Genomic DNA, 8,158 nt, shown 5'->3' on the forward strand with positions numbered 1-8,158 from the left:
TGAGCTGTTCAAAGAACACAGAGTTTTGGGCACGGCTGGGTCATGAAGTATAAAAGGGTAGTATGGGTAATGAAGCGTGGAAAGGTGGGCTGGCAGCACATTTTGGAGGAGTTTTGATACCTAGCTTGGACATCTGAGACTTCCCTGGTGGCTCAGATGGTAAAAGCGTCCGCCTACAATGCAGGAGACCCGGGTTCGATCCCTGGGTTGGGAAGATCCCCTAGAGAAGGAAATAGCAACCCACTCCAGTACTATTGCCTGGAAAATCCCACGGACAGAGGAGCCTGGTAGGCTATAGTCCATGGGATCACAAAGAGTTGGACACGACTGAGCAACTTCACTTTCAGACATTTGAATTTTATATAGTAGGCGAGGAGGAACCACCAAAAGCTTTTCAATGAGGGGAATGACAAGATGGAAATGAAGCTTTAGGGAGATTAACTTGGCAAGATGAACTGGGGATGGGGTAAAGGAAAGGTTGCAAGAGTAGGTAGAAGGCTGTGTCAATAACTCAGGCACGAAGTTATAAATATTCAGTCTTGGGAAGTGGCAGTGGTGACAGGTCCAATAAAACAGCAAGAGGCAACATGGTGCAGGACAAAGCACATTGACTTGGAGCTCCAGTAGTCCTGGGTTCCAGTCCTGACTCATATTTACAGGCTGTGGGGATTTACCTTTCAGGGATTCAGATTTCTTTTCTGAAAAAGGTGAAGCTTTGGGAAATAATTATCTTTAAGTTCTCTTCCAGCACTAATAGCCTCTGGTTCAAAATAAGTCACTTGTCCAATATCACAAAACCATTATTTGGTCCCAGGCAGTCTTGTCCCTACAGGCAGTGTGCTTAACTCCAGCACTACATGGACATTTATATAGGACCAACTGACCAAATTTGATAAGGAATTAGCTGACTAGGAGAATGAAGGCAGCACTGATATGGTAATGGAGTCAGAGGGAAGCTAGCCTTGTAGGGAAAAACAATATTTCAGACATGCTAAGTATGAGGTGTTGGTAGAACATCTGACTAACTATTGAAAGGGTGGAATAGCAGCTCTGGAGAGAGGCGAGGATGGGAGATTTCAAGCTGGAAATCAAAAAACTTAAAAGCAATCCTAGAAACTGTGCAAAAAGATGAGTTTTTAGAAAGAGAAAGTGAGTATAGGAGGGCAAAGAGCAAAGAACTGTAGGAAGTGAGAAAAGGGTGGAAATAAAGACAAGGAAGGAACAATTGACTGTGAACCTTGGACAAGCTACTTCCATTTCCTGGCTCTTTTGTCTCCTCATTTGTAAAATGAAGGAGTTGGCACAAGGAAGTGATAAGGCTGAGACGTTCTATGCATAATCAGAGAAGCCAGAAGAGAACAGAATGCCATGGAAACTGAAGAAGAGAGTTTCTAAAAGAAGGCTTGAAGAGGTCACTTGCATCTAATGGTGCAGAGGTGTCAGGAATTAAGGATCTAGATGAAGCCACTGCATTTAGCAGTTTAAAATGATCCTCTCAAAGGTAAGACTTCTCTCTCACACACCACTACTTTTCTGTACACTTTCTCCTACCACTTCTAAGCGCAAATATTCTGCAAAGTTCCGTTCTCTGCCCTTCACAGCAGTGCAACCACTCTCCAAGTTAATAAGATAAATCAAAAATCTCTGGTCCATATTTTCTTTTTGCACTTCAATTCACATTTCTAATTGCCCATTGGGCACTTCCATTAGTGACTGCAATTTAGCTGGCAGTAAAATAATAGTATTAAACATAATCACTAACATTTATTGAGTACTTAATCTTGTTTTGTCCTATACAGCAGGCATTTTATTATCCCTATTATGCAGATGAGGAAACTGAGGCTCAGAAATATTAAATAATGTGTCTGTGCTTGCTCAGTCATGTCTGATTCTTTGTGACCCTATGGACTGTAGCCCATGAGGCTCCTCTGTCCATGGGATTCGCCAGGCAAGAATACTGGAGTGGGTTGCCATGCCCTCCTCCAGGGGATCTTCCTGACTCAGGGATCAAACCCGCGTCTCTTGAGCCTCCTGCATGGGCAGGAGGATTCTTTACCACTAGCGCCACCTGGGAAGCCCAATAATGTTTCTAAGAGCACACAATGGAATGTTGCAGAACCAGAATTCTTCCTTATTCCAGGGCTCGAGAGATTAATAATTTCACTATGATCAGTCACCAAGTTATCATCTTTATTTCCTCAATTAGCTCAAATGCCTTGCTTCGCTGTTTTTTTCATTCTCCTCCAACATTTTGCTATCCTCTTAGAACAGGCGCTCATCCTCTTTTACTCAGAAAGTTATGGAAGTCTCTCAGTGTGTCTTCCCACTTGCAGTTGGACTCTTTCAATTCTAGACATGTGACTGATCTAGCTTAAAATAACTCTGGAAGCTTCCCATTATCTCTGTTAAAGTCCAAACTCACTAACATGCCCTTTATCTGCACTGAGCCATAAGTCATCCCAAACATGGCAGAGACATTTCTGTCTACAAGCTTTTGCCTTTGTGTCCCTCTACTTAGAACATCCTCTCCACCCTCCACCAGGAGAACTTTCATTCATCTTTCAAATCCCAACTCTAATGTCATTTCCTCTGTCAGGATTTCTCAGATTCCCATCCCCTTCTGATAGAAATTATTCTTCCCTCATCTATGCCCCCAGACCTCTTTGTCTGTCTCCTATTGTGTTATCGGCACCTTGGGGACAGTGACCTCACCTTGATCTTCTTCATATCCCCAACAGCCAAGGCACCCAATAATATGTTCTCCGGAGTTAAAAGAAATTGTAATACTCACCTTCTATATATTTGTTATTTAACATATGGTAACTGGTATTGTGGGCTTCCTTGGTGGCTCAGCTGTAAATGCTCTGCCTGCAATGCAGGAGACCTGAGTTTGATCCTTGGGTCGGGAAGATCCCCTGGAGGAGGGCATGGCAGCCCACTCCAGTATTCTTGCCTGGAGAATCCCATGGACAGAGGAGCCTGGTAGGCCACAGTCCATAGGGTCACAAAGAGTCCAGACGTGACTGAAACAACGGAGTAAGCACAGACACGACTGAAGCGACACTAAAGCGACTTAGCACACACACAACTAGTGTTGCTATTGTGAAAAGAACTACCCAGATTCCGATTTTCAGAAAAAATAGTTAACACTGACATCTTCACATCCTAGTTCAGTCTCTGCATTCTGGTCTCTGCCCCAACCATCAGCTTTCATTATGCTGATAAGTGGTTTCCATACTAGAAAAGCTGCAGACATACTTCAGAGAGAACTTCTCAGTAGTGTGTGATGCTAAGAATAAATCTCATTTCTAGAAAATTATTCTTTCTTTCATTTCCATTATATCATGCTCATGATTTTTGTCTGCATTGTCCTCCTCGGGCTCCTCTGTAGATGTTCCCCAGAGGTCTAGCCTCAGTGTCTTCTTTTGTGTGTCTGTGTGTCTGTGTGTGTGTGTGAAAAAGTCTTTTTATTTTAAGAAAAAAAAGTTTAGTTAACAAAAAAATTTAACAAGTTTCACTTAGCAAAATACACCCGAAAGGAAATCACAGTACAAAGAAAGTTTTTAAGTCAAGGCCTCACCAATTCCTACAGTATTCGTGATGTGTCTCAATTTTCAAAACAAACTTTTAAAAAGCTTAAACTTAACCTAAGACATTTTAAATGAAAATAAACTAGAGTGGACAAACATGAGAAATGTCTTCTTTGAATTAAGGATCTAGCACCTTGAGTTTTCCAAAAAAGCACACCTCCCCAGTGTGTACACGATGATGTGGTGTAAAAGATCCACATTTAACGTACTTAAGACCACTTTAACTCAGATAACATCACTCCAGAAGTACACTACCAAAATGTTAATCAAGAAAAGCTGAAAACAGTTTTAGTTTATTCAATATCACATGCTAGAAGAAAGTTTGCATGAGAAAACACTTAAGAGGTAATTTTTAAATCCAGATTTCACAAACTCATGGTGCAAAATGGGTCCCCTAGCTTCCTCTAGAGTAATAACTGTTTTTCACTGCTTGTTGGCTGCCTGTAAAAATTTGACTGAAATAACTCAAAAGCTACTACAAAACTAGTCATATCTACCCATGCTGTTCTGGCCACCATAGCCAGCCCATAACAGCCATTCACAGACTGGGTCTCAAGACCACTGTAAGTGGACTGGGTTGACACTCCCATGCCCTGCATCATCTGGCTGCTATATGACCCGTTGCTGGCCCCTGTTGTGGAATTCAAGAAAAGTTCTATGTATCTATGTTGCATGTTTGCCCTGTCTTTGGACATGGCCACCACGGCTTCTTTATGAGTGGCAAACTCAACATCAGCTTCACCAGTCACTCTTCCATCAGGGCCAGTCTCAATGTGGACTCTCACAGGGTTGAGCAGGGAGAAGTTGTAAATGTCATTCTCTGTGGCAGCCATCTCATATGGACGCAGTGTCCAGTGGTGCTCTGGACAGTGAATTCACCATCTCTATACCTGTGGTCGTATATCTTAGAGAGACAGTAACTGAGGTCTCTCCCAAACAGGTCGGTGGTGAAGCCGTAGCCATCACTGAGGCTGCTGTACTCCTCATAACCCCCATAGCCTGCACTGTAGGCACCAGACCTCATCCTCTCCAGGCTTGCCTGCTTGATGATGCCAGTATACCTCCAGTATAGGGGCCTGGCAGCTGCACTGACATGAACTTCAGTGGGGGATCCAAGTATGACCTAACTTCTTCCTGACTGCTGTTGAACACCTCAATATACCTGTGCCCTATTCTCTTCTCAAAGAGATCTCTAGTCTTTCCCATTCTGTTGTTTTCCTCTATTTGTTTGCATTGATCGCTGAGGAAGGCTTTCTTATGTCTCCTTGCTATTCTTTGGAACTCTGCATTCAGATGCTTATATCCTTTTCTCCTTTGCTTTTTGCTTCTCTTCTTTTTACAGCTATTTGTAAGGCCTCCCCAGACAGCCATTTTGCTTTTTTGCATTTCTTTTCCATGGGGATGGTCTTGATCCCTGTCTCCTGTACAATGTCACAAACCTCATTCCATAGTTCATCAGGCACTCTATCAGATCTAGTCCCTTAAATCTATTTCGCATTTCCACTGTATAATCATAAGGGATTTGATTTAGGTCATACCTGAATGGTCTAGTGGTTTTCCCTACTTTCTTCAATTTAAGTCTGAATTTGGCAATCAGGAGTTCATGATCTGAGCCATAGACAGCTCCGGTCTTGTTTTTGCTGACAGTATAGAGCGTCTCCATCTTTGGCTGCAAAGAATATAATCAATCTGATTTCGGTGTTGACCATCTGGTGATGTCCACGTGTAGAGTCTTCTCTTGTGTTGTTGGAAGAGGGTGTTTGCTATGACCAGTGCGTTCTCTTGGCAAAACTCTATTAGCCTTTGCCCTGCTTCATTCTGTACTCCAAGGCCAAATTTGCCTGTTACTCCAGGTGTTTCTTGACTTCCTACTTTTGCATTCCAGTCCCCTATAATGAAAAGGACATCTTTTTCGGGTGTTAGTTCTAAAAGGTCTTGTAGGTCTTCATAGAACCGTTCAACTTCAGCTTCTTCAGCATTACTGGTTGGGGCATAGAGTTGGATTACTGTGATATTGAATGGTTTGCCTTGGAAACGAACAGAGATCATTCTGTCGTTTTTGAGATTGCATCCAAGTACTGCATTTCAGACTCTTTTGTTGACCCTGATGGCTACTCCATTTCTTCTAAGGGATTCCTGCCCACAGTAGTAGATATAATGGTCATCTGAGTTAAATTCACCCATTCCAGTCCATTTTAGTTCGCTGATTCCTAGAATGTCAATGTTCACTCTTGCCATCTCCGGTTTGACCACTTCCAATTTGCCTTGATTCATGGACCTAACACTGCAGGTTCCTATGCAATATTGCTCTTTACAGCATTGGACCTTGCTTCTATCACCAGTCACATCCACAACTGGGTATTGTTTTTGCTTTGGCTCCATCCCTTCATTCTTTCTGGAGTTGTTTCTCCACTGATCTCCAGTAGCATACTGGGCACCTACCGACCTGGGGAGTTCCTCTTTCAATATCTTACCATTTTGCCTTTGATACTGTTTATGGGGTTCTCAAGGCAAGAATACTGAAGTGGTTTGCCATTCCCTTCTCCAGTGGACCACATTCTGTCAGACCTCTCTACCATGACCTGCCCGTCTTGGGTGGCCCCACACGGCACAGCTTAGTTTCACTGAGTTAGACAAGGCTGTGGTCCCTGTGATTAGATTGACTAGTTTTCTTTGATTATGGTTTCAGTGTGTCTGCCCTCTGGACGTGGAACAACAGACTGGCTCCAAATAGGAAAAGGAGTGCATCAAGGCTGTATATTGTCACCCTACGTATTTAACTTATATGCAGGGTACATCATGAGAAATGCTGGACTGGAAGAAACACAAGCTGGAATCAAGATTTCTGGGAGAAATATCAATAACCTCAGATATGCAGATGACACCACCCTTATGGCAGAAAGTGAAGAGGAGCTCAAAAGCCTCTTGATGAAAGTGAAAGACGAGAGTGAAAAAGCTGGCTTAAAGCTCAACATTCAGAAAACGAAGATCATGGCATCCGATCCCATCTCTTCATGGGAAAGAGATGGGGAAACAGTAGAAACAGTGGCAGGCTTTATTTTTTTTGGAGGGGGGGGCTCCAAAATCACTGCAGATGGTGATTGCAGCCATTAAATTAAAAGACGCTTACTCCTTGGAAGAAAACTTATGACCAACCTAGATAGCATATTCAAAAGCAGAGACATTACTTTGCTGACTAAGGTCCATCTAGTCAAGGCTATGGTTTTTCCAGTAGTCATGTATGGATGTGAGAGTTGGACTGTGAAGAAAGCTGAGCGCCGAAGAATTGATGCTTTTGAACTGTGGTGTTGGAGAAGACTCTTGAGAGTCCCTTGGACTGCAAGGAGATCCAACCAGTCCATTCTGAAAGAGATCAGGACTGGGATTTCTTTGGAAGGAATGATGCTAAAGCTGAAACTCCAGTACTTTGGCCACCTCATGCGAAGAGTTGACTCATTGGAAAAGACTTTGATGCTGGGAGGGATTGGGGGCAGGAGGAGTAGGGGACGGCAGAGGATGAGATGGCTGAATGGCATCACGGACTCGATGGACGTCAGTTTGAGTGAACTCCGGGAGTTGGTGATGGACAGGGAGGCCTGGCGTGCTGCGATTCATGGGGTCACAAAGAGTTGGACACGACTGAGCGACTGAACTGAACTGCCCTCTGATGCCCTCTTGCAACACCTACTGTTTTACTTGGGTTTTTCTTACCTTGGACGTGGGGTATCTCTTCACGGTTGCTCCAGCAAAGTACAGCCGCCGCTCCTTACCTTTGACGAGGGTTATCTCCTCAATGCTGCCCCTCCTGACCTTGAACGTGCAGTAGCTCCTCACCGGCCCTCCTGCGCCTTTGCAGCCACCACTCCTTGCACGTGGGGTAGCTCCTCCCGGCCACCGCCCCTGGCCTCGAACGGGGTAGCTCCATGCAGCCGCCGTCCCTGGCCTCGGGTGTAGGGTAGCTCCCCCTGGCTGCCGCCCTGACCTCGGACGTGGGTAGCTCCTCTCCACCGCAACTCCTGACCTCGACATGGGGTAACTGCTCGCAGCCACCACCCCTGGACTCGGGCCGGGGGTAGCTCCTCCCGGCCGCCACCCGTGGCCTCAGACGTGGGTACCTCCTCTCCGCCGCAACTCCTGAGCTCGACATGGGGTAACTGCTCGCAGCAACCGCCCCTGACCTCGATGTGGGGTAACTCCTCGCAGCCACCACCCCTGGCCTCGGGCCGGGGATAGCTCCTCCCAGCCGCCGCCCTTGGCCTCGACGTGGGGTAACTCCTCCCAGCCACCGCCCCTGGCCTCGGGCCGGGGATAGCTCCTCCCAGCCACCGCCCTTGGCCTCGACGTGGGGTAACTCCTCCCAGCCACCGCCCCTGGCCTCGACGTGGGGTAACTCCTCGCAGCCACCGCCCTTGGCCTCGGACGTGGGTAGCTCCTCTTGGCCCCCACTCCTGACCTCAACATGGGGTAACTCCTCGCAGCCACCACCCCTGGCCTCGGGCTGGGGATAGCTCCTCCCAGCCGCCGCCCTTGGCCTCGACGTGGGGTAACTCCTCCCAGCCACCGCCCCT

General features: G+C 45.9%; 1 pseudogene; it reads right to left on the reverse strand.

Moving 5' to 3' along the window:
• Positions 1–3,930: 3,930 nt before the first annotated feature.
• Positions 3,931–8,158, reverse strand: part of LOC120882002 — a 7,647-nt pseudogene continuing 3,419 nt past the window's right edge.

Source organism: Oryx dammah, unplaced genomic scaffold, assembly GCF_014754425.2.
Source record: "Oryx dammah isolate SB20612 unplaced genomic scaffold, SCBI_Odam_1.1 HiC_scaffold_23, whole genome shotgun sequence".
NCBI classification, from domain to species: domain Eukaryota; kingdom Metazoa; phylum Chordata; class Mammalia; order Artiodactyla; family Bovidae; genus Oryx; species Oryx dammah.